At 46.4% G+C, this 26,647-nt stretch overlaps 1 protein-coding gene across 1 annotated transcript in view; it reads right to left on the bottom strand.

Moving 5' to 3' along the window:
• The window catches only part of RPS6KA1 (ribosomal protein S6 kinase A1), a 148,028-nt gene that overhangs the window by 118,936 nt on the left and 2,445 nt on the right, over positions 1 to 26,647 (bottom strand). The gene's annotated exons all lie outside the window — the stretch shown is intronic.

Raw genomic sequence — 26,647 nt, 5'->3', positions numbered from 1 at the left:
TTGGAGTGACTTTGTGACCAACACAAAGTCCTCAAGCGGGCAGAGGTTACAAGCATCGAGGCACTGCTGTTGAAGACACAGCTGCGCTGGGCAGGGCATGTTTCCAGGATGGAAAACCACCGCCTTCCCAAGATTGCCCTGTATGGTGAACTTTCCACTGGCCATCGAAAAAGAGGGGCACCAAAGAAGAGGTACAAGGACTCCCTGAAGAAATCCCTTGGTACTTGTTGCATCAACCATCACCAGTGGTCTGACCTAGCCTCAGATCGCAAAGCATGGAGGCACACCATCCACCAGGCTGTCTCTTCCTTTGAGAACGCACGCATAGCTGGTCTTGAGGACAAAAGGAGATTGAGGAAGAATCGCACTGCTACAGCACCAACCCCCAATCAGACTTTTCCCTGCAGCCACTGTGGCCGGACCTGCCTGTCCCGCATTGGTCTTGTCAGCCACCAGCGAGCCTGCAGCAGACGTGGACTACCGCACCTTTCTTAAATCTTCGTCCGCGAAGTCAAGCCGAGAGAGAGAGAGACTATTTAATATTCGTAACAAATGCCTAATAAAGATTCTGTGATGATAACACTGGCTATTATATTTTCAGTCCCTCTGCTAATAATCTCCAGTACAGAGCTTGCCTTTTTCACTGCTGCAGAACACCGAGTTGACACTTTCATTGAGCTATCTCATTTTCCCTCTCAGTGTCAGCAAGTTCAAACCCTAGTTAGCTTGTACTTGAATCTGGGATATTCCAGTGTGCATCGCCCTACACTGATGAACATTGAATTTCATCTGCCATGCTGTTCATTACTCACCCAGTTTATGGAGATTGCTCTTCGCAGTCATCCTTGGGCTTTACTACCCTATATATAGAAAAGCACAAGCATTTTCTGGCTCTCCCACTGGCTGTGGTGTGTGCTCCATCAGCCATTGACCCGTCAACTGCCACCACAAGAGAACTTGTGTGCCACTGGCTCCTCTCTCCTGCCCACTGTTACCTACTCACTCTGTGTGGTATTCGGAAGAGAAAGTACACAGCAGCTACAGGGAGACAATGAAGAGACAAGGAACAAAGGAGGTTATACGACTAGGCAGCAAGGCCTGGCCCCACCAGGCGTATTTCCTCAGAGGCCATGGCAGCCACCTCTTTCCCGGCCCTACCTTCCTCCTCCCCTCGGCCTTGCACCAGGACAAAAAAGGATTGGGCCACTGGGGAAGATGCTAAGCAGAGGCTTTTGCTAGGCAACGAAGCTTAGTTCTGTCAGTAAAGGGAGAGGCCTCAGCTGAATATAATGCCACAGAGTCCACCCTCCAAAGCCGTTATTTTCTCCAGGGGGAGAGAGATCTGTTTGGAGTTCAGTTGTGATACCAGGAGATCTTCAGCAAGCTTGGAGGTTGGCTACCCTAAGCCTGGCTGCTTGTTACTGTTCAGCAGGAGCCCCACCAATGACAGTCAGTATGGCATAGGAGTTAGCGCTTCAGAGATGGGTCTGCCAAACCAAGGCTCTTGACTCTGGAAGCTGACTGGGTGATTTTGGAGAACTCAGACTTTCAGCCTAACCTACCTCACATGGGTGTTGTGTAAATCAAAAGGGGGAAAGGAGAATTATGTAATCTGCTTTGGTCCTTACTGCAGAGAAAGACTGTCCTTTTCTTGGGTAGAGGCTGCAGAGAGGGGGAGGAGATGGAAAGCTGGTCAGAAGGTCACATAAGGTAGGGTGATGGTTGGCTGAGGAGATATGGTTGCCAACTCCAGGTTGGGAAATTCCTGGAGATTTGAGGAGTGGAGCTGGGAGAGGGTGGGGGTTTGAGGAGAACTAGGATGTGACAGGTACATCATCATAGACTCCACGCTCCAAAGCAGCCATTTCCTCCCGGGGAACCATTGTTGCCAAGCTCCAAGTGAGGGCTGGAAATAATTCAGAATTAAACCTGCTCTCCAGATGGCAGAGATCAGCTTCCCTGGAGAAAATGGCTGCTTTGTGGGGTGGACTCTGTGTCATTACACCCTGCTGAGGACAATTCTTTCCTGCTTTGGTGCCCACTGGGGTAAAGACTGAACTTTTCCTAGGTTGAGGGAGGGGGAGATGGAAAGCTGATCAATTCCCCTACAGAAAACAGCCACCTTGAGGCACATTCTCTATGGTATACCATAACACAACCATGCCAGGCAAAAACAAAAAATAAAAACAACACAAACAGATCACATCAGAAGCTTACACTGATGATAAATGCCACACGGCTGAATATGACAGAAAATGGTGGCAACAATGCAGTGCAAACAAAATGAATGCTGAGCTTCAACATCTGTGTGACCATTATCATGCCCCCCTCCGCAACCCCCGTAATTATTATTTCTTATCTCCTTTCTGGGCCTCTTTCACGGCTTTCATCACAAACACAGGGACACACACATGGGGGAGGGGGAGCCAGCATCTGTTTCAGCTGCAGGGTGGGAGCGAAGACAGCAAGGGCGGGCGGTGAGTGAAGGTCAAGGGCAGGTGGGTGGATGGGAAGATAGCAAGGGGTGGGGGTGAGTAAAGGCCATGGGTGGGAGAAGTAGTGGAGTAATAATAATAATAATAATAATAATAATAATAATAATAATAATAATAGATTTTATTTATATCCCGCCCTCCCCGCCTAGGCGGCTCAGGGCGGCTAACAACATTTCACACAATTAACATAAATAGATAAAACTTTAAATTTAACAATTAAAAAGAAATTAAACATAAAAACCAGTTAATTAAGTTAAAATACATACCGTATATACTCGAGTATAAGTCGACCCGAATATAAGCCGAGGCTTCTAATTTTACCCCAAAAATCTGCGAAAACTTATTGACTCGAGTATAAGCCGAGGGTGGGAAACGCAGCAGTTACTATTCCTGTGGCAGGTAAGGCCACAATGCTGCTTGCAATGAAAGATGAGGAGAATGGTGGTGCAGAACACAAATCAACAATACCAAGGCAGAAGTCATTTCTGGTCAGACTGAAAACACCAGTCCCAGCACGACCCCTCCCCCTTCACTGAGGAGAGGAGAGCAGGGGGCAGCTTTAGCTGTCCTTGGAATTCCGGGGATGCGGGCGGAATAGTGACTCGAGTATAAGCCGAGGAGGGGTTTTTTCTGCCCAAAATTTGGGCAGAAAAACTAGGCTTATACTCGAGTATATAGGGTAATTCAAATTACATTAAATATATCTGGCAGCAATAAAATTGTTTGGCGCTGGTTCTGCCAGTTTAGATAGTTCCGTGATCGTATTATAGATGGCGGATGAATTGCAAAGGATGTGGGTGTAGTTGAGAGGAAGAGGTGGTTGGGGTGGGAGGTACACCGATGGGTGTTGGTGGGGAAGACACCAAGGATAGGGGGAGTGAATGCCTTCACTTGGGTAGGTGGGAAGACAGCAAACGGGAGGGGGGCACACACCCAGAGGCTCTTTCTAGAGTCCCCCATATCTCTCCCCCATAACGAACCTTATTCCTAGTCCTGAATAATTTTATGCCATCTGCAAGCCTGATCACTACACTGCTCGCCCCTCGTTCCAATCATTCATAAACAATTTAAACAATATTGGCCCCAATGCCAATCCTGGTGTGATAACCTTGCTCGCTTCCCTCCACTGTGGGAATTGCACATAATGCCAGAGATCATCCTCCGAAGCAGTCAGTTTCTCCCGATAAGATCAGTAGTAATTCCAGGAGAACTTCAAGGTACACCTGAAGGTTAGCGATTCTTAACATTGAGGCTGGCCACACATTCAGGCATAGGCCAAGGCATTCTGGTGGCCAGAGAAGAAAATCCAAATGACACTCCAGTTCAACACAAACACACCGATTTGTACAGAACGCAAACTACAGAGTAGTTCTATGCAGCTCCTTATTTGTCAGAGTGGAGCTTGTACAAAAGAAGTTCCCCCTCTTGAGTAGGCCCATCATCTACCCATAACACCATCTAAACCCAGCAAAACCCATCTTGCCTGGCCTCACAAGAAGATATTGGATCTATATCCCGCCCTCCACTCCGAAGAGTCTCAGAGCGGCTCACAATCTCCTTTACCTTCGTCCCCCACAACAGACACCCTGTGAGGTAGATGAAGATATTGGATTTATATCCCGCCCTCCACTCCGAAGAGTCTCAGGGCGGCTCACAATCTCCTTTCCCTTCCTCCCCCACAACAGACACCCTGTGAGGTAGATGAAGATATTAGATTTATATCCCGCCCTCCACTCCGAAGAGTCTCAGAGCGGCTCACAATCTCCTTTCCCTTCCTCCCCCACAACAGACACCCTGTGAGGTAGATGAAGATATTGGATTTATATCCCACCCTCCACTCCGAAGAGTCTCAGAGCGGCTCACAATCTCCTCTTCCTTCCTCCCCCACAACAGACACCCTGTGAGGTAGATGAAGATATTGGATTTATATCCCGCCCTCCACTCCGAAGAGTCTCAGAGCGGCTCACAATCTCCTCTTCCTTCCTCCCCCACAACAGACACCCTGTGAGGTAGATGAAGATATTGGATTTATATCCCGCCCTCCACTCCGAAGAGTCTCAGAGCGGCTCACAATCTCCTTTACCTTCCTCCCCCACAACAGACACCCTGTGAGGTAGATGAAGATATTGGATTTATATCCCGCCCTCCACTCCGAAGAGTCTCAGGGCGGCTCACAATCTCCTTTCCCTTCCTCCCCCACAACAGACACCCTGTGAGGTAGATGAAGATATTGGATTTATATCCCGCCCTCCACTCCGAAGAGTCTCAGAGCGGCTCACAATCTCCTTTCCCTTCCTCCCCCACAACAGACACCCTGTGAGGTAGATGAAGATATTGGATTTATATCCCACCCTCCACTCCGAAGAGTCTCAGAGCGGCTCACAATCTCCTCTTCCTTCCTCCCCCACAACAGACACCCTGTGAGGTAGATGAAGATATTGGATTTATATCCCGCCCTCCACTCCGAAGAGTCTCAGAGCGGCTCACAATCTCCTCTTCCTTCCTCCCCCACAACAGACACCCTGTGAGGTAGATGAAGATATTGGATTTATATCCCGCCCTCCACTCCGAAGAGTCTCAGAGCGGCTCACAATCTCCTTTACCTTCCTCCCCCACAACAGACACCCTGTGAGGTAGATGAAGATATTGGATTTATATCCCACCCTCCACTCCGAAGAGTCTCAGAGCGGCTCACAATCTCCTTTCCCTTCCTCCCCCACAACAGACACCCTGTGAGGTAGAGGAAGATATTGGATTTATATCCCGCCCTCTACTCTGAAGAGTCTCAGAGCGGCTCACAATCTCCTCTCCCTTCCTCCCCCACAACAGACACCCTGTGAGGTAGATGAAGATATTGGATTTATATCCCGCCCTCCACTCCGAAGAGTCTCAGAGCGGCTCACAATCTCCTTTCCCTTCCTCCCCCACAACAGACACCCTGTGAGGTAGATGAAGATATTGGATTTATATCCCGCCCTCCACTCCGAAGAGTCTCAGAGCAGCTCACAATCTCCTTTCCCTTCCTCCCCCACAACAGACACCCTGTGAGGTAGATGAAGATATTGGATTTATATCCCGCCCTCTACTCCGAAGAGTCTCAGAGCGGCTCACAATCTCCTCTTCCTTCCTCCCCCACAACAGACACCCTGTGAGGTAGATGAAGATAGTGGATTTATATCCCGCCCTCCACTCCGAAGAGTCTCAGAGCGGCTCACAATCTCCTTTACCTTCCTCCCCCACAACAGACACCCTGTGAGGTAGATGAAGATATTGGATTTATATCCCGCCCTCTACTCTGAAGAGTCTCAGAGCGGCTCACAATCTCCTCTCCCTTCCTCTCCCACAACAGACACCCTGTGAGGTAGATGAAGATATTGGATTTATATCCCGCCCTCCACTCCAAAGAGTCTCAGAGCGGCTCACAATCTCCTTTACCTTCCTCCCCCACAACAGACACCCTGTGAGGTGGGCGGGGCTGGAGAGGGCTCTCACAGCAGCTGCCCTTTTAAGGACAACCTCTGCCAGAGCTATGGCTGACCCAAGGCCATGCTAGCAGGTGCAAGAGGAGGAGTGGGGAATCAAACCCGGTTCTCCCAGATAAGAGTCCGCACACTTAACCACTACACCAAACAACAAGGCAACCAGAAGAATGTGATTGTAACAATACATGTAGAGATCTGTGCAATATTCAGGGTCCTACAAAGATGCTTCACAGTCCTGCACACTGGATCCAGATCTCATATATAATTCAGGAGAAAGCCACTAAGATATAATGGTTAGACCATAGCTATTCAAATCCACATGCATCCTTGAAACTCACTATAAGCCTTTCTTCATCACTCTCTGCCTGATCTACCTCACAGGGCTATGGTGAGGGTACAGTGGAGAGGAGGGAGTCAAGAACTGTGTATGCCAACCTGATCATTACAGGAGATGGACAGGGACAGAGAAGCATACCACTCCCCCTACCCTGAGAATTAGCAACAATAACCTGGGTTGCCGGGAAGGTGATTAGGAGGACAAAAATTTAGGACTCTTCATTTGCAAGCCTAGGCAGGTCACGTATTTACTTGCTTACAATGCCGGGGGTAGGACCATGTGGCCAGAGAAGACAGCAGAGGAATTTCAGTTCCTCTGCTTCTTGGTGCATCTCAACACCCCCAGTGGAATAAAACTGCATTTTCACAGGCTGGTATTGCAGAAGATGACAGAAATGACAATAAAAGAGAAAGGAGCATTTTTTCTGGAGGCTGCTCCACAGTCTGGTCATGGATGGCATGTTCAGAGTCATCTTTGAGAAGATGGGTTATTAAAGCAGGTGGAAAGAAGGGTTGAAGCTATTACTTTTAGAGGTTTGCTTCGGCTGCAAGTTATGCATGCTAATTCAGAGAATGCGGCTATGCCCCCTCAATAGCCCCTACAGATGGTATATTTCTCTATAGTACCCTTTCCCCACTCAAGTGGTCATTTCTAGCTAATAAATCAGGCTTTGATAGTTACATAACATCCAACCTGCGGCTGCCTTTCAGACATTGCCTATCTGGAAATAACTTGCTTCTTAAATCCCTTTAATCTTCTATGCAGACAGAAAGTGATTGGCATAGAAGCCATGGCAAGCCCCAAAGCCAAACACAAAGACACAAGCCTTTGATCATAGGAAATATGAAGGCAGGTCATTAAGAATTGCCAATTTGTTCGCCCCTGTAACCTTCAGACAGGTGAGACCCACTGTCAGAAGGAGGAAGACTATGGATGGGATTTGGGGGATCCATTTCACAAATTGTGGCATTTTCCACTGGCTCAAGCCTTTTGGCTGTGGTTCAGTGTTACAGCATGTATTTTGCGTGCAGATGGTCTCTGGTTCATTCCTCAGTGTCACCAATTAAAAGGATCTAATGGCAGGTGTTGTGAAAGATCTTTACCTGAGATCCTGGAGAGCTACTACAAGTCAGCATAGATGTGACCACGACAGACTAAGCATCTGACTCTGTATAAGACACCTTTATGAGACCTCCCCCCTCCTTAAGCTGGGGAAAAATGCCATTGATTACTGAATGTATCCACAGGATCCAACCCATGCAAAAGTAGCTACCCCAAGCAACAAATCTTGGGCCCTTCACTGGGAAATTCTCCTGTACGGGCACTAACAAACTGAATGGGAGATGGGCATGCTAATGAATGAGGCCACAATGTGTGCACACTTCAGACACCTACAGCTGTATTCAGAAATTTCAACAAACTGTCATTTGTAGACTGCTTCGATCCAAACAGCGGTCTTCAAGGACTTCACAAGCCACACTTTGTGGAGTAACACTGCCCTTCACAGCTGGCCGGCCACAGAGATAGCCATGTATGGAGGACGCCCACTTTGCTCATTGGCAGGAGAGAGACACAAAGAAGAAACATGCACGTGGGGGAGTGTCCAAACCAGAAATGCCACAATGTTTTGTGCTGGCTCCATTTACAGGCTGCTGCTGAAGCTTCATGCAGTGGGAGAGAAACCGAGCCCCTAACTAAAAGGAAACCCCTTTGCAATGTCAAACATTATTGGTTGTGTGTGTGTGTGTGTGTGTACTCATGATGTAATTAGAGAGAATCAGTTACACTTTGAGAAACAAGGAGACAGCTTCCTTATTGTCCAAATTTCCACTTCACAAAGTATTGAACCGAACTTACCAGTGGAGAGACTGAAGAACTATTAAATAAAGAGGAGGATCATTTATTTCATGAAAAGCAAATTAAATTCCAGCTTGAAATAAGTCCAGGGTTGACTGTGTAATTTTTTACATTAGTTACACTGCTGTTGTATTAGCATAATAATAAAGCATCAAGCTAACTTGAACACTGCTTGCTGTTCAGGAACAAAACTCATTCAATTTCTTTCTTTTTGTAGCTTTCCTGTCATCTTTATCAACATGTAAATCAAGTTTTTGGACAGAACAGAATTCAAATTAAGGATACAATGAGACACTGGGAAACACACAGCTCAAATCCTCTCCCCCCCTAAATAGAAATCAGGATTTCCTTGTAGCAAATTAGTCTTGCTTACATTCGCTCCTTTGAATTTCTTCGAAAACACTGCAGTAGTTGAATACCCACCCTAGGATGTTGCCACTGGCTGACTCCTGCTGCTGACAGTGTGCGAGCCCACAGGCACAGCAATTAACGTTCCAAGTCAGAATTAATTACCGCTGGAAATTCTAGTACAGGATTTTGAGTATGCATTCATTGTCAGGCTCAATTCAAAGCACTGGTCCCCACAGTCGAAGCCCCAAATGCTCTAAGACCAGCCTACTCCCATATAAGCCTTCCACATTTTAAGGTGGTCATCAAACGCCCAGGTGGCCTTTTCCCCCGAAAACCCACAAACTGGCCCCAAGCGGAGGGCAAGGGACATTTCTGTTGTGGCCCATCACCTGTGGAATGTTCACCTCCTAATTCCTCATTTGGTGCCAACTCCATTTGTTTCTTGGAGTCAACCCAAAGCTCACTTATTACACACACTTTTATCAAGCTGCTAGTTTTCAGCTGATCTTCCTCAACCATTCGAAACTCAGCATCCTAAGCATTGTAAGAACTCGCCTCAACGGACTTCCTTTGCTGCTTTTAAGATAAACTGACAGCGTTAAAAGTTGGTCTATGACAACGCTGTCTCTCTCTCTCTCTCTCTCTCTCTCGGCTTGACTTCACGAACGGAGATTTAAGAAAGGTGCAGTAGTCCACGTCTGCTGCAGGCTCGCTGGTGGCTGACAAGACCAATGCGGGACAGGCAGGTCCGGCCACAGTGGCTGCAGGGAAAAGTCTGATTTGGGGTTGGTGCTGTAGCAGTGCGATTCTTCCTCAACAACGCTGTATACCACTTTGCTTATGATGTGGTTCACCATATGCTTCTTCAAAAAGCTCAGCATATTAAAAACCGGCACATCTGGTAAAAGGAAGTCTTAGGAAATCAAGTTGCCAAGGAGAAGGCAATTCCCCCCCCCCCTCAAAATGTTGCTATTTTACAAGCAGTGTGCTAACAAGTCAGGGTACATTCAAGCAAACTATTGCTTCATCACCAACCCCTCCACGCATTTGATGTCTGAATGTCACATGAAAAGGCTGCATTACACGATTCTTCCCACTGCACATCTCATCACCGAATGCCCTTTTCAGTAAATGCATCCAAGGGCAACAGCAAAACTTCTTGCATCCGGCATCAAAGGGACCCTAGCCAACTGTGTACACCTGTGTACCTACCAACTAGAAGAGACAGAGGAATGAAGGCATCAAGAAGGCTGCATCCTGAATTGTTCATGTGGGTGTTTACTTAACACAGTGAAGTGCCTGGGAAGCAGTCTGCACTGGCTTTAAAACATCTTTAGAGCACAGCACTAGCTAATCGAACAGGAGATGGTGTGGCCACCTGAAGCGCCTCCAAATTAAGGAACAGCACAGAAGACTGATGCTTTCTGTGTGTCAAAACACAATCATTTTTCCCAGGAGTATTTCTGAAATAAGGAACAGTTCCTTGGAAGATGTTAGAGGCGGCAAACCCAAAGGGAGATAAAAAGAAAATAGCATCAGGCAGACATGGATATGCCAGGAAAATCCTTACAGGGCTGGATCCTGTAGATCTAGTCTATGAAATGTGACAATTTCTACTAGCTCAAAGGAGCTTTCCCTCATTCTCTGAGGCTCTCATGCTCGGGAGAGGTGCTGCTGTTTTAAAACAAAAGCAGAGGATATATCCCACTGACTATACATACATACATTCAACCATCACCAGTGGTCTGACCTAGCCTCAGATCGCAAAGCATGGAGGCACACCATCCACCAGGCTGTCTCTTCCTTTGAGAACGCACGCATAGCTGGTCTTGAGGACAAAAGGAGATCGAGGAAGAATCGCACTGCTACAGCACCAACCCCAAATCAGACTTTTCCCTGCAGCCACTGTGGCCGGACCTGCCTGTCCCGCATTGGTCTTGTCAGCCACCAGCGAGCCTGCAGCAGACGTGGACTACTGCACCTTTCTTAAATCTTCATTCGCGAAGTCAAGCCGAGAGAGAGAGAGATACATACTCCCTCGCCAAACACAAAGCCACATGGGCAGCATTGCCCCAGAATACACGAAAGGTGATCTAGTATAAAAATATAGTTTTAGCACAAAGGGGAAGGGAGACTTTTAATTTTTCCTTTCTTTTGCCTGATGTGGCTGCTCTTCTTCTCCAAATAACTTACAAGGGTGTTAACCATGTAGAATTATGAGCTATTATCTTTGAGACAGAGGGGGAAAGAAACACATACCCCAAGGGTGAGTAGTTTCAAAAATTAAATCGCTGACACTTGTATAGTCTTGGGAACACATCTCAGGAAATACAAACATCGTTCAGGAACCCAACTGCAATCACAACATCTCTACCCTATGACTCAAACACCAAAGGTTTGAGAAACCCAGGGCACATTATATAACTGGTATTCCTGACTAGAGCTCCTACTTCCTCCCCGCCCCACACATACACATAAACACAAAACAGGCAGAAAAACAAAATGCTATGCATTTCCTAGTACTGATGGGGCAGCACTGCTTTTCCATTTTTGCCTGCCAAGCAACAGTAAAGAGGGACGGAAACGTCACCAGAAATGATATCACTGCTGGGGTAAGCGCCACAAGAGTTACGACAACTTTGGAAAAACACCCACGAACCAAGGTCTCTCCTTATCACACAGTAGTCAGGAAAAAAAGGAAATCAAGAACGGCGTGGAGAAAATTAAGCCGCAAACTCACCTGTGAGCACACAAAACACAATTATTAGTCCCCTCCACCAAGCTTTTTGGGTTAAACTTAAGACAAGACAAAAGAAGCATTTCTTTCCCATGCATAGTTAATTTACACAGGTAATTGCTACTACCCACAGGAATGGCCATGAGTACAAATGTACTTTGAGGACTGGACAAATTCATGGATGATTCTTATAAATGATGAGACAGATTCATGGCTACTAGCCATGGTGACCAAAGGGAAAACAGTATTGCACTTACTTGTAATTGCTGTTCATTGACTTGTCTTCTGTGCAGGCACAGATTAGGACTGCACAAATGCAGGCCAGACGCCAGAGGATTTTTCCAGGTTTTTTCTCTCTCTCTCTAGCGAAAGCTACACACCCACACACAGAGAGCTCAGAGGTGCCCTTTCCTGCCCAAATGGTCATGTGCTTGAGAGGGGGAAGGGCCCCCCTTCTCCCTTAATTCCCCTTAAGAATTTCCCAGACTAAATATGAAAGCTCATAGCAGGAATGGAGGGAGGGAATATATACCTGCACAGAAGACAAACTTGATGAACAAGTTACAGGTAAGTGTAAGACTGTTTTCATCTTTGTCTTCCGTGCAGTCCCACATTGGGAGACCATAGAGCCACTCACCAAGGAGGTGAGTAATGCTCTCACTGGAACAGAGAGTGCAATACTGCCTTGTCAACTGAAGTCTCCATTCTAGTATTGACATCCACAGCAGTGTTTGACAAACGTGCCCAAAGAAGACCACATCACTGCTGTGTAGATGCCTGTCAGTGGGTGCCTTGCACAAATGCCCCAGATGTCACCTGTGCTCTGCTAGAGTGGGCTTGGATCAGCAGTGGACACAGCTGTCTGGCTTGATCGTAGCATCATCCAATGGCCTTTGTGATCCACCTAGAAATTGTTTGCCCTGGTCCTCAAGGGGCCTGAATAACACAGATATGCATACAAATTTTCTTTTTGGTATTTTTGTATTTTTTTAAATGAGCGTGTGTACCTGGAAGTCATGGCAACCTCTGGTGACTGACTCCTTACTGGAGGCCTAGAGGATATTCAGAATAAAGTCTGTCTCTGCCTCCCAGCTCTGGTATTCCAAGGAGGTCTCCCATCCAAGTACTTGCCAGAGACACCCCTGCTCAGCTTCCAAGATCTGATGAGATCAGGCTTGCCTGGGCTATCCAGGTCAGGTCATAAGCATATAGATTTTCTAAAGGGTTTTGTTCCATGCAAATAATACAATAAAGCCCTCCGGACATCTAGCTTGTGCAGTACTCTTTCTGCATCAGAAGTCGGGTGCGGGGGGGGGGGGGGGAGACAGGATAATGTTCTGTGACAGGTGGAAAAAAAGAAACAACCTCGGGTAAAAAACTCTAACTAGTTTCGGTGTGAAACTTTATGACTGCGGAGTCAGCCCTGAGGGCAGCTAATTCCCCAACCTGGCTGATGTGATTACCACTAGAAAAAAAAAATACCTTTACCAGCAGGGCCTCAAAGGAGGAAGTAGCCATTGGCTCAAATGGCTCTGACATTAGCTGACATTAAAGTCAGGAACCAGTGAGGGACTATGGGCGCCAAGGGCTAAAACATATTAGATAACCCCTAGAGCAGGGGTCCTCAACCTACGGCCCGCGGGCCAGATGCGGCCCGCTGAGGACGTTTATGCGGCCCGCCGGGTTATGGCAAAATCAGACCAGAAGTGACGTTCGACCTAAACTCGCGTTAGCAATGCACACTTCCAGCACTGGGCTGAGGCGGCAGAGACAGAGTGTGAGGCGATACCGAGGTGAGGTGAGTTCCCAGGCTGGGGTGTGTGGTGTGGGGAAGGGAGAGAGATGCAGAAGACGGAGAACTGACGGCCCGCGGCCTTGTACAGTAACGGCAGCCACCACAACAGTCCGGCCCTCCAACAGTCTGAGGGACAGTGAACTGGCCCCCTATTTAAAAAGGTTGAGGACCCCTGCCCTAGAGGAACAGATCTGTGTGAGAACTGGGTTTCGACTTCCACTAGAATATGCAAAGCAGATGGAGCCCCTAGGTGTACCTTGATGGATGACACTGGAAGGTTAGAGGTCTTGGGCAACAACAGATAATCAAAGACCAGAGGTAGGAGCAGGAAATAGCAGAACTCCCAAAATCACCCAAATGGCAAAACACTTCCATTTACTAGTGCACAAGGCCCTAGTTGAAGGTTTTCTGCCATTGAAGTGAACCTGACATACCCATTCAGAAAACCTTAGTTTGTGGCGTTCAGCAGCCGGGCTGTCAGTTGCATACCTCATAGTGGAGTGTCAGACCCCGGCACAATAGGGTTGGGGCTGCATGGAAGTGCATAAATCTTCCCTAGGAAGCCAGAATGAGAGCCTGGGACCAGGTTTGTTTTGGCCAGAAGGGGGGTTTTATTATACACCAGGTTCACTCTGAATCTTGGCTAAACCCTTGAGATTAAGGGTAATGGAGCGAAGACATAGAACAGGGTACCCTCCCACCTGAGTTCATAACACCCCCCCTATCGACCAGAGATCGCTCCTTGCCCTGGAGCAAAATATGTCTGCCTTGACATTGCTTCTCAAGGTGAACAGGTTCATGGAAAGGTTCCCCCAGCATGTCAAAATTGGTATGAAGTGGCCTGAAGTGAAGCTCCCAGCGTAGCAGCCAATTCCCAAATGGCCATGGCTTTCTGGCAGAGTGACTCCATGATGGCTGACACAGCACACTATGTGGTCCATTTGTACCTGGACAATCTGCCCCCCTGGCAAAAGCTGCAAAAAGAGCTAATGGGCACACAGCTGTAACAGCTTATTATGCAGGGCTCTCTCTGAAGGCAGCCACTTATCCTGAATGGAAAAGCTCCACACCCCTCCAGGGAAGAATCCATAGTGATAGTCATCTGTAGCTGACCAAACGGAACTGATAGGCTGCACTCTGACTGCCACCAGCCCAGTTAGTGCACCAAGTAGCATGGTAAAGAAAACTTCTGCCCCAATGGTGGGATTAAATTTCCAAATAAACCAAACAAGGCGGACTACAGTCCTTATACAAGCCGCTCTACACTCTCTGCAGTGGCATCTAGAAGGGAACCTATACAAGAGGCTTGCCGAGAGGAGGAGGAGGAGGAGGAGGAAGAGGAGGAGGAGGAGGAGGAGGAGGAAGAGGAGGAGGAGGAAGAGGAGGAGGAAGAGGAGGAGGAAGAGGAGGAGGAAGAGGAGGAGGAGAAGGAGGAGGAGGAGGAGGAGGAGAAGGAGGAGGAGGAGGAGGAGGAGGAGAAGAAGGAGGAGGAGGAGAAGAAGGAGGAGGAGGAGGAGGAGGAGGAGGAGGAGAAGGAGATATTGAATTTATATCCCGCCCTCCACTCCGAAGAGTCTCAGAGCAGCTCACAATCTCCTTTACCTTCCTCCCCCACAACGGACACCCTGTGAGGTGGGTGGGGCTGGAGAGGGCTCTCACAGCAGCTGCCCTTTCAAGGACAACCTCTGCCAGGGCTATGGCTGACCCAAGGCCACGCTAGCAGGTGCAAGTGGAGGAGTGGGGAATCAAACCCGGTTCTCCCAGATAAGAGTCCACACACTTAACCACTGCACCAAACTGGCTCTCCTTGTCATAATTAACCATCAGGCCTAAATGTTGTACAGTCTCAAGAATTATAGAAATGTGTTGAAGAATCCGCTCTCTGGATAGGGCAGCGATCAACAAATCATCAAGTAAGGATAGGTAGTACAGCCCCAGGACCTAAGGTGTACCACGACCACAGCCATGAAAATTGTGAACACCCATGGAGCCATGGCAAGCCCAAGGGAGAACACAGTGTATTGATATATCATGCCCAGGAATTTAAAATGCAGGCATTTGCAGTGGGCTGGAAGTATAGTCAGGTAAAAGTAAATCTACCACCACAAACCAGGAATTTAACTTCAAGAAGGGTAACACAGCAGAAACGTTTTAACGGTAAGAAAGAAAAGCCCCTTATATCTGGAGTAGGCCCAAGTCCCCCATCCTTTTGGGGAACAAGAAAGGACCTGAAGTGAAAACCCCTAGTGGTGTCGGTTGGTGGGAATTTCTGAACTGCCCCTTTGGACAGTCCCAGGACGAGCTGAGGCATGTCACTGACAGCAGCGGGGAGAGGAGAGAGCTTGAAAAACTCCAGACTGGTTTATAGAAACTCTATCTGATTTTGCCTTTGGGGTAAACTGAAGGCAATACTTGCTCCTCCCCAAGGCAAAGGAGACAAAGTAAATGCCCGTCCCCTCCCTCAGAGCACATGACCATGTGGGTAAGAAAACAGCACCTCTCAGCTCCAGGAGTGGGAGGGCCTCCCCTGTAGCTTTCTCTAGAGACAGAAAATCTGGAAAAATCCTCCGGTGGCTGGCCTGCACTTGTAGGGTTTTCAAGGCAAGAGACGTTCAGAGGTGGTTTGCCATCGCCTGTCTCTGTGTAGCAACCCTGGTATGACTTGGTAGACTCCCACCCAAATACTAAAACCAGCACTGACCCTGCTCAGCTTCTGAGATCTGATGAGAATGGGTTAGGTAGGCTATCCGGGTCAGGGACCTCAAAGCTATACTTCTGCTAAGGCAACCTAAAATGGCATTAGCCGTTTTCGCTGCCACGCTACACTCCGGGCTCATATTAAGCCTATGGTCCACTAGAACCCCCAAATCCTTTCTCCAGGTAGTGCTACCTAGTCACATTTTAGCCATCCAATATTTACATAATTGATTATGCAACACTTTACTCTTGTCCATATTAAACTTGAATTTTATTTGACTTGGCCCAATGCTCCATCCTATCCAAGTTCAACTGCATTCTGCCTCTATCCCTCAAGGTATTAACTACCCCAACTCAGTATCACCCACAGACTTGATCCACATTCTGAGCACCCTCACCTAAGTTATTTATAACGATGTTAAACAATACTAGGCCCAAAACAGAACCCTCAGTCTCCCCACTTGTCACCTCCTTTCAGGCTTATTTGGAACCACAAACTATTACACTTTGGGTATGATCATAAGAACATAAGAGAAGCCATGTTGGATCAGGCCAATGGCCCATCCAGTCCAACACTCTGTGTCACACAGTGGCAAAAAAAATTATATATACACACACACTGTGGCTAATAGCCACTGATGGACCTGTGCTCCATATTTTTATCTAAACCCCTCTTGAAGCTGGCTATGCTTGTGGCCGCCACCACCTCCTGTGGCAGTGAATTCCACATGTTAATCACCCTTTGGGTGAAGAAGTACTTCCTTTTATCCGTTTTAACCTGGCTGCTCAGCAATTTCATCGAATGCCCACGAGTTCTTGTATTGTGAGAAAGGGAGAAAAGTACTTCTTTCTCTACTTTCTCCATCCCATGCATTATCTTGTAAACCTCTCTCATGTCACCCCGCAGTCGACGTTTCACCAAACTAAAGAGTCCCAAGCGTTTCAACCTTTCTTCATAGGGAAAGTGTTCCAGCCCTTTAATCATTCTAGTTGCCCTTTTCTGGACTTTCTCCAATGCTATAATATCCTTTTTGAGGTGCGGTGACCAGAACTGCACACAGTACTCCAAATGAGATCTATCAACCAGGACTTAATGGGGCAGCATGTCAAAAGCTTTACTAAAATCCAAATACAGCATCCATTTCCCTGATGCTCCAAACTGGTAACTCTACTGAAAAAAGACAGCAAGATTGGAAATGACCTGTTCCTTTTGAAAGGCTGGGAGGATTTTGTTGTTGCTTGGAGGTTTGCAGGGATGTTAATAGGATAAATTTCTGATTTAGTGTAATTTACAGAGAACCCAGAGTGTTTGCCGAATTCATCCAGGCTAGTTTTGAGGTGACGCAACGAGGTGCAGGGGTTGGTTAGGTAGAACACCATATCGTCTGCGAAGAGGCTTGTTTTATATTCGTGCTCGTCGACTTGGATGCCTGAGATTTCTCTGGAGGTTCTGGTAAGGTGGGCTAAAGGCTCTACCGATAGGGCAAACAATAGGGGCAATAGGGGGCAGCCCTGTCTGGTACCTCTACATAGATACAGGGGAAATGACCTGTTCCTGATAATGCTGTGCTGAGATTTAATAGTCATACCACGTCTCTCCAGATGTTCATAAATGGATCCCTAAATAATCTTTCCTGGAATCAACATCAAACTGGCTGATGATTTCTCAAACCATCTTTTCACCCTTTCTTGAGAACACATGCAAATTTGCCATTGCTCAATCCCCCCCCCCCCACTACCCTCCCTGGCTTCAAAGGCTTTTTTCAAAAATAGAACAGGGTTGTGAGATGACACCCGCCAATTCCTTCAGCAACCTAGGATGAAACTCCTCTGGTCCTGAGGACTTGGGATGAATTTAAAACAATTAGGTGTTCACAGACCAGATCCATACTTATTCTAAATCAAAATCTTTCTACTTGATTATCCCCACCAGCAGTGGCCAAACTTACTTAACGTAAGAGCCACACAGAATAAACACCAGATGTTTGACAGCTGCAAGACATGAACATCAGATGTAGGTAGGTAGGTAGGCAGGCAACTTGAAATGCTTCCTCCAAGCCGCTGATAAATCCCTTCTCCAAGCCAGCCAATATATGGCTTCGAGAGCAGTCGAGTATACTGTGAAAGAGCCAAATGTGGCTCCCAAGCCACAATTAGGTCACCCCTGCTCTACAGGAAAAAAACCCGAAATGAAACAAGAATTTAAAATGCTCAGCTGTTTCGTCAGGGGAGGGACGGTGGCTCAGTGGCAGAGCATCTGCTTGGGAAGCAGATCCCAGGTTCAATCCCTGGCATCTCCAAAAAGGGGTCCAGGCAAATAGGTGTGAAAAACCTCAGCTTAAGACCCTGGAGAGCCGCTGCCAGTCTGAGTAGACAATACTGACTTTGATGGACCAAGGGTCTGATTCAGTATAAGGCAGCTTCATATGTTCATATGTTTGGGGAGGGATGGTGGCTCAGTGGTAGAGCATCTGCTTGGGAAGCAGAAGGTCCCAGGTTCAATCCCCGGCATCTCCAAAAAAGGGTCCAGGCAAATAGGTGTGAAAAACCTCAGCTCGAGACCCTGGAGAGCCGCTGCCAGTCTGAGAAGACAATACTGACTTTGATGGACCGAGGGTCTGATTCAAGAAGCCAGCTTCATATGTTAGGGGAGGGACGGTGGCTCAGTGGTAGAGCATCTGCTTGGGAAGCAGAAGGTCCCAGGTTCAATCCCTGGCATCTCCAAAAAAGGATCCAGGCAAATAGGCATGAAAAACCTCAGCTTGAGACCCTGGAGAGCCGCTGCCAGTCTGAGAAGACAAGACTGACTTTGATGGACCAAGGGTCTGATTCAGTAGAAGGCAGCTTCATATGTTCATATGTCATCGCTCCTTAAAACTCACCCATCACCTTCCCTAAGCAGACCTATCATTTCCTTATTCCTCTTGCTTCTAACATAATTTTAAAAACTCTTCTGTTGTTATTTACCTCCCTCATTAACAGAAGCTCATTGCGGGCCTCAGCCCTCCTGACTCCCTACAGATCCTAGCTATCCTTATAGCATTATTAATACATTCCTTCTTGCACTCTCTATTCTTAACCCTCCTTCAACCTCAGATCATTAAAAAGCCCCCTATGAAGCCTGGATGATTTCTTATAATGACTTCCATTCTTCTTTATAGGAAAAATCGTGACTGTGCCTTCAGCATCTCACTTTTTTACAAATCCTACCCCTCCCGACCCTCCGTTACGCTTGAAGCATTTTGCTCCATGAGATCGCCCAATGCTTGCCTCTTATTCCTAAAATTAGTCTTTTCCCCTAAAATTCAGGGTGCAAACTTAACCTTCTACCAAAATCGCCTTCCTGACAATCATAAACCCTAATATGACGTAACTGCTCACATCAAGTGTTCCCAGTTCTTCAACTTTTGTCTACAAGATCCAACCCCATTAAGAATGAAATATAAAACAGACAACCCTTTCCCGGGGGAGAGGGAGAGAGAAATATTCAATCCACCCAGTTCCTGTTTACCTTCCAAGAACTTCATACCTCTCACCTCTGGGCTCTCAACTGTCTTGGCAGAGGTGGTTAGAATGTCAGTGTGGTATCCAGAAAACCCCAACCATGATGAACTTGTGGGCATGATTGGCTAGCTGCACTATATCAACAGAGAGCCTAACTCTCATTCTCTGTGGGTTGATGAATACGGAGGACGTGCAGAGGAGTGGAGAGCTATTTTGATCAGAGGCTGTTACTCTGTCGGACTGATTGATGATGACGATGACTTGGTATGTGTAGACTACTCTCTTGGACTGTGACTGTGTACTGCTAACTTGGATGGACTGAACTTACTGTGTATTGACTATCTGGACTGCCTATTATTACTCTCTTTGCCTTACACCAAATACAACTGTTTCAACTGGCTTGCTGAAGTTTTTGTCTTCATAGAACTTTTACTGGGGGCTGCATTTATCAGGGCACTCATACCTGCAGAACTTCCACGCACACTGACACACTTCCTGAATTTTGCAAAGCAGTTACGAAGTAAGACAACAAAGTGGCTGCCCTAGGGGCTGGGCCCAATCATAACCTCCTGGGCTCTTTCAAAGTATCTTTTACTCCAGTTAATTGGACAAAATATCCTTTCCTTCAGGGAAGAAGCAAACAGGAGCCAGGAACTACACTGGCTGGCAGCATGTCACTCAGGGAAACCACTGGGTTAGACTCTCAGGCCAGAGTAACCTTGGCTTAAGTCCCTGTTAAGCCAGGAAACTTACTGGGTTACCAGTCACTCAAACTTTGTCAGATGTGCACCGTGTGCAAGTGAGCCGCCATCTCTAAACTGAAGTTCTTCTCAACCAAGTTGGATAATGCATCTGGATGCAAAAGTAGACTGCGGAGAGGTGGGCTTTTCCAGTATACCTCTTTTGCCCCTTGGTTACAAAGGAGCTAAAGCACCAATTAAACAGAGACTATAGGGTCTTTCCTCTTCAAGAGGATAGATCAAGAGCCTGCTCTGTTCCAGGAATGGGAATCGCAATCAAAATTTTATTCTGGGTTATTTTTTTTCATTGGGATTCTCCAAATAACGACAGAGCTTTTACCCTGGCCAGACTTAATTGTCTCCCGTCCACCAGTTTGGTGTAGTGGTTAAGTGTGCGGACTCTTATCTGGGAGAACTGGGTTTGATTCTCCACTCCTCCACTTGCACCTGCTGAAATGGCCTTGGGTCAGCCATAGCTCTGGCAGAGGTTGTCCTTGAAAGGGAAGCTGCTGTGAGAGCCCTCTCCAGCCCCATGCACTTCACAGGGTGTCTGTTGTGGGAGAGGAAGGTAAAGGAGATTGTGAAGCCACTCTGAGACTCTTCGGAGTGGAGGGCAGGATATAAATCCAATATCTTCTTCTTCCTTCTTGGATACACACACTCTGTTATGCTCAACATCTGTGTTCTTGTCAATCTGCATTGGTAGAGACAATTGAGCATGTGCTTTTACATTGCCAGTATTACCAAAATATTCAGAAATGTATATAACTCCAATTATATCCAGGTTTCCAGGTAGATCTAATCCATTTTATACTTCTTTTCTCCTTGCTGACTTATAATATAATTACTTTTTGTGCCTTAGCATGTCTAATTAAATAGAAGATTATTGCTTCGCTTTAACATTTTAATGGTTTTTATTCTAGCAATGTTTGTTTGTATTTTTATTTGACATGTTTGGATATGTTGCAAATATATGTTGTAGACAAGTTAGGAAAAGAGGCAGGCAGACGGAGCACCCCAACGTGCCATCTTCCACTAGCAATCAGTACAGTTTGGGCAAAAGATGAAGCGTCATATTTGCTGATTGTACAGCTATACAGAAAAGTTTAGAGCTACTATTTGAAGATGCAATATAGTGCTGGGGCTGCATTTTTCAATAATGCCCTCCATGGCATGAAATAATCCCTGCATACAGAAGGTTAGCACCTCAGAAAGAAAGGTTTAATAGAGTCCTTTCCCAAATGTGCTCATCTTCTGCATAGAATCAGAGCTGGAAGAGATGTCCAAGGTCATTAGCCCAACCCCTTGCATAATGCAGGAAATTCACAACTACCTTCCACACCCCCAGTGACACCAGCTCCATGTCCACAAAATGGCAAAAACAACCCCCCAGGATCTCTGGCAAAACTGCCTGGAGAAAAATTGCTGCTTAACTCCAAAGTGGCAAACAGCATTTCCCTGGGCATGTAAGAAAGGGCCACAAGAACTAAGCACTGTAGTGACCGTTCCTGCCCTCTTTCTCATGATCTGCCTAAGTTCACAGAATCAGCATTGCTGTCAGATGGCCATCTAGCCTCTTGTTTAAAAGTCTCCAAAGAAGGAGAGCCCACCACTTCCCAAGAAAGCCTGTTCCACTGAGGAACTGCTCTAATTGTTAGGAACGACTTCCTAATGTTTAGTCGAAAACTCTTCCGATTTAATTTCAACCCACTGGTTCCGGTCCAACCTTCCAGGACAACAGAAACATGAACCAGAGAAAAAAATTCCAAAAGATAAGCACCCACCATCTAGAGTCCAAAGTCCAGGATTCTACTATCTCCTTCTTCAGAATGGTTCCTGTAGGTGAGCACCCTTTTAACCTACCCTGCTAATCCCACACCTGTTATCTGCCACAGCACAAAAACAACCATTCGCACTTCTCATTGCCCAGCTCATACCGGGCAGGCTGCCAAAGTTTTAAACTTCTCCCAACTGGGAACACAGCTACCGTTCTCATCACATGAGCAGCAAAGAATTTAAGAGTCCAGCTTCAGAGTTATAGGAACTCCTGGTCTGTATACAGACAGGCTTTCAGAATATTACACTGTGGAACGGACCCTTCTCTACAGTTAATCTGGCCCACATGTCAGGGCTACTCTAGTTAAGAACATATATGGCAACCTGGGCTCCAGGCTTCACAAAGTCTGAAGGGACTGAATTCCACCCTTAAGAGAACACAGCATCATACTTTTCAAAGAAAGGAATCTGAAGAAATCCCCCCCGAGGGGCAAGGGATTTAGAGAACATTCTCTCCCCCCCCCATAATGTGAGGGGGAAATTTAACTACTCCTTTGGTTACTGCACTAAGCCCAGAAGCCATTAAGAATGAATAATAATATACACAAAGAAAGTTGTAATGCCATTAAGCAGATCAATGGTTGTTCCTTCCAGGGTATCTATGTCTACAGTGCAGTACAAGCAAGTCCATACAAAACGTGTTCCTTTCAAACGCACCATGGAAAAGGCTGCAGAGAACACAGAACAGGAGTTCAGTGTGGCACCACAGAGACTAAATGGAATTCGTTACAGCATTGGCTTTTGTAAATCAGAACTCACTTCAGATGCATTGGTGTATACATCCCTATGATTAGCCTACAATTTGGGGACGTGTGGCTCAGAGCATCTGCTTAGCCTGCGGAAGGACCCAGGTTCAACCCCTGGCATCTCAAGGGGAAATGGTCAAGCAGCAGGTCATCACAGATTTGATTGAAGAATGGTCTGACTGAGCGCAAGGCAATTTCATGTGTCCTTGTGGCCTTACGTACACTTAATGCATCTAATGAAGTGAGATCTGACTTGCGAAAGCTTACAATGGAACAAATATTATTCATCTCTTTGTGTTTTAACAATGTATTAATAGCATATGGTTAAAAATCTTAATTATAAATTTTCAGTACTAACCCATATGACATTTCAATCCCCCCTCCCTCCAATGTTGACTTCCCCGAAGTTATAGATTCAAGTTCAATACTAAAGGTACTACTAACTGATCAAAGCTCAATATATATATATATATTTTCCCTCATTAATGCTAAAAAATTGCCCAATGTCTTTTTACATTCCACTCTTTCTCCATATATCCTTTAAATTTCTTCCACTCCTTTTTGAATATCTCTAAATCATAGTTTCTTAGCGTTCTAGTTAGTTTGTCCATTTCACTCCCCGATAAAACTTTCATAGTCCAGTCCCATTTCTCTGGTATTTTTTCTTGCTTCCAAAGCTGCGCATACAATGTCCTAGCAGCTGATAGCAAGTACCAAATTAGAGTCCTGTCTTCCTTTGGAAATTTTTCTAATTTTAAACCAAGCAAGAACGTCTCTGCAGTTTTCTTGAAATTGTAACCCAAAATTTTGGAGATTTCTTGTTGTATCATCTTCCAGTACTCTTTCGCTTTTTCACAAGTCCACCACATATGGAAGAAAGAACCTTCATGTTTTTTACATTTCCAGTATTATTCATCTCTTAAGGTGCCAGTGGACTTTTATTTTGCTGCTCTACACTGACATGGGCTACCCTTTTATAATTATAGGCACAAAACATAGGAAGAGTCATCTAGATCTCATCCTCAACCCCAAGAGCGTGCAGTGACAGGTACCTCTATCTAAAAAATCAACACGGAAAAAAGCCATGTCAAAGAACAAGCCTGCAAATTCACACATCAGCACTCCTATCCTAAACAAACACAGAAACATGCGAACACACATGAAGCTGGCATCTACTGAGTAAAATCCCTTTGTCTTTCAAAGTCAGAATTGTCTTCTCAAACTAGAAGTGGATCTCCGGGGTCTCAGGCTAAGGTCTTTCACCCAGTCCTTTTAACTAGAGATGCTAGGGCTTGTACATGGGACCTTGGGCAAGCAAAACTGAGCCCCAGCCTCCTCCTAAAGAATGCATGACAGTGGAAGTATATCTGTCAGCATTACATAACAGTTCGTTCCAAGGTATCAAGACAAACCAGCTTCCTTTCCTTGCCACCTAGTCACCTGTTCCCTCGTATTAGATTTGGACACTCAAGTTAACAGACACTAGAACATATGGAACTCAGGAATCAGGACAGAATGAGCAGTCAGCACTTCTGACTTTCCTCTGTACTCACAACGTGGTATAGTGCTTAGAGGGTCAGACTAGGCTGTGGAAGACCCAAGTTTGAATCTCTGCTCTGCCACGGAAGATCGCAAGTGACCACGAGCCAGCCACATACTCTTAGCCTAATCTATCTCACGGTGCTTTGTGAGATCAAAATGGAAGGGGGGAATTATGAAAGCTGCTTTTGGGTCTCCATAAGTGAGAAAGCTGGGATATAAATTAGGAAACTGAAGTGCTGCAGCAGATAAGAGAACTGAACTACCCAGGGAAATCCTGGATTGTTTATTTCCTTCATCCATACCCCACTTTTCTCCCCAATAGGGACTGAAGGTGAAGTTATCCCTTTCAACATTTCATCCTCACAACATGCCTTTTAGGTAGGTAAGGCTGAGAACATGACTGGTCCAAGGTCATACAGAAAGCTTCCATGGCACAGAGGAGAGCTGAACCCGGGGCTCCCTGATCCTAGTTTGACATTCTAGCCGCTTCACTACACTGGTTCAATTGTTCATTCAGCCACTAAACTCTTTGGGTAATCTCTAGGCAGTCACTACCTCAAAGCAAGGCTTGGAGGTTGCTGCAAGGACAAAATACAGCTGAAGAGCCTAAGTACACCACACGCTTCATCTCCTTGGAGAAAAAGGCAAACACATCCCCCAATAAAATACAAGATAATAATTGGTGCTCCAGAAGCAAGGGAGACTGAACACGTAGAAGGCAGGAAAGGAAATCTGGATGCCTACCTACGCTGATGCAGCGCCCTGTCCCCTAGAAAGCTCACTGAGACCACTTAGCAAAGCCACTAAAGGAAGGGGCTCATGGATCAGCAGTACAGCATCTATTTAAGAACATAAGAACATGAGAGAAGCCATGTTGGATCAGGCCAATGGCCCCTCCAGTCCAACACTCTGTGTCACATAAGAACATAAGAGGAGCCCTGTTGGATCAGGCCAATGGCCCATCCAGTCCAACACACTGTGTCACATAAGAACATAAGAGAAGCCATGTTGGATCAGGCCAATGGCCCATCCAGTCCAACACTCTGTGTCACACATAAGAACATGAGAGAAGCCAAGATGGATCAGGCCAACGGCCCCCCCAGTCCAACACTCTGTGTCACATAAGAACATAAGAGGAGCCCTGTTGGATCAGGCCAATGGCCCATCCAGTCCAACACTCTGTGTCACATAAGAACATGAGAGAAGCCATGTTGGATCAGGCCAATGGCCCATCCAGTCCAACACTCTGTGTCACACATAAGAACATGAGAGAAGCCATGTTGGATCAGGCCAATGGCTCCTCCAGTCCAACACTCTGTGTCACATAAGAACATAAGAGGAGCCCTGTTGGATCAGGCCAACGGCCCATCCAGTCCAACACTCTGTGCCACATAAGAACATAAGAGAAGCCCTGCTGGATCAGGCCAATGGCCCATCCAGTCCAACACTCTGTGTCACATAAGAACATAAGAGGAGCCATGTTGGGTCAGGCCAATGGCCCATCCAGTCCAACACTCTGTGTCACATAAGAACATGAGAGAAGCCATGTTGGATCAGGTCAATGGCCCATCCAGTCCAACACTCTGTGTCACACAGTGGCAAAAAAAATTATATATATATATATATATATATATATATATATATATATATATACACACACACACACACACACACACACACACACACACTGTGGCTAATAGTCACTGATGGACCTCTGCTCCATATTTTTATCTAACCCCCTCTTGAAGGTGGCTATGCTTGTGGCCGCCACCACCTCCTGTGGCAGTGAATTCCACATGTTAATCACCCTTTGGGTGATTTATCATGCCAAAGCTCTCAACTCCAAACCCTGGCATCTGCAGCTCAAAGTACCAGGCAGGAGGTGAAGTGAAATATTTTGACACTGGACCTGGAAGAGCCTCTGCCAGTCACAGCAGACAAGACCGACCTAAATGAACCAATGGCTCAGTACCCACGTTCATATGATACAGTATATTTGTTTGTAAGAAACAGCCAAGCGCATTCATGGCGCTGAATGTCGCATGAAAATTACTCCATGCATGTATAAAGAAAGATAAAGTATACACACAGATTGTATGTGTGTTCCCACCAGCTTATGAACACGGCTAGTCCACGACAGGAACGCAAAGCTTTAAGAGGTAGAAGTTCAAGCTCACAGGCAGCTCAAGCAGTGGGTTCAAGGACTCTGAATTCAATAAAGACCACAGATCACTTTGCATTTTACTATAAGCACTTCAACCTACACCAAGAGCCAGCCTCTAATCTGGAGAAGTGGGTTTGATTCTCCGCTCCTCCACATGAAGTCTACTGGGCGACCTTGGGTCAATCACAGCTCTCTCGGAATTCGCTCCACCTGCCTCACAAGATGCCTGATGTCAGGGAAGAGAAGGGGGATTGTCAGTCACTTTGGACTCCAATAGAGAAAAACAGGATATAAAAATCAACTATTCTTCTTCTACTCTAGCCAAAACCAAAGGTAGCTGAACTCAAAAAGAGCCTCGAGCAGA

This window comes from Heteronotia binoei, chromosome 17 (assembly GCF_032191835.1).
Source record: "Heteronotia binoei isolate CCM8104 ecotype False Entrance Well chromosome 17, APGP_CSIRO_Hbin_v1, whole genome shotgun sequence".
In the NCBI taxonomy this organism is placed as follows: Eukaryota; Metazoa; Chordata; class Lepidosauria; order Squamata; family Gekkonidae; genus Heteronotia; species Heteronotia binoei.
The sequence above is the reverse complement of the archived record's forward strand: the minus strand, read 5'-3'. Positions and strand labels throughout refer to the sequence as shown.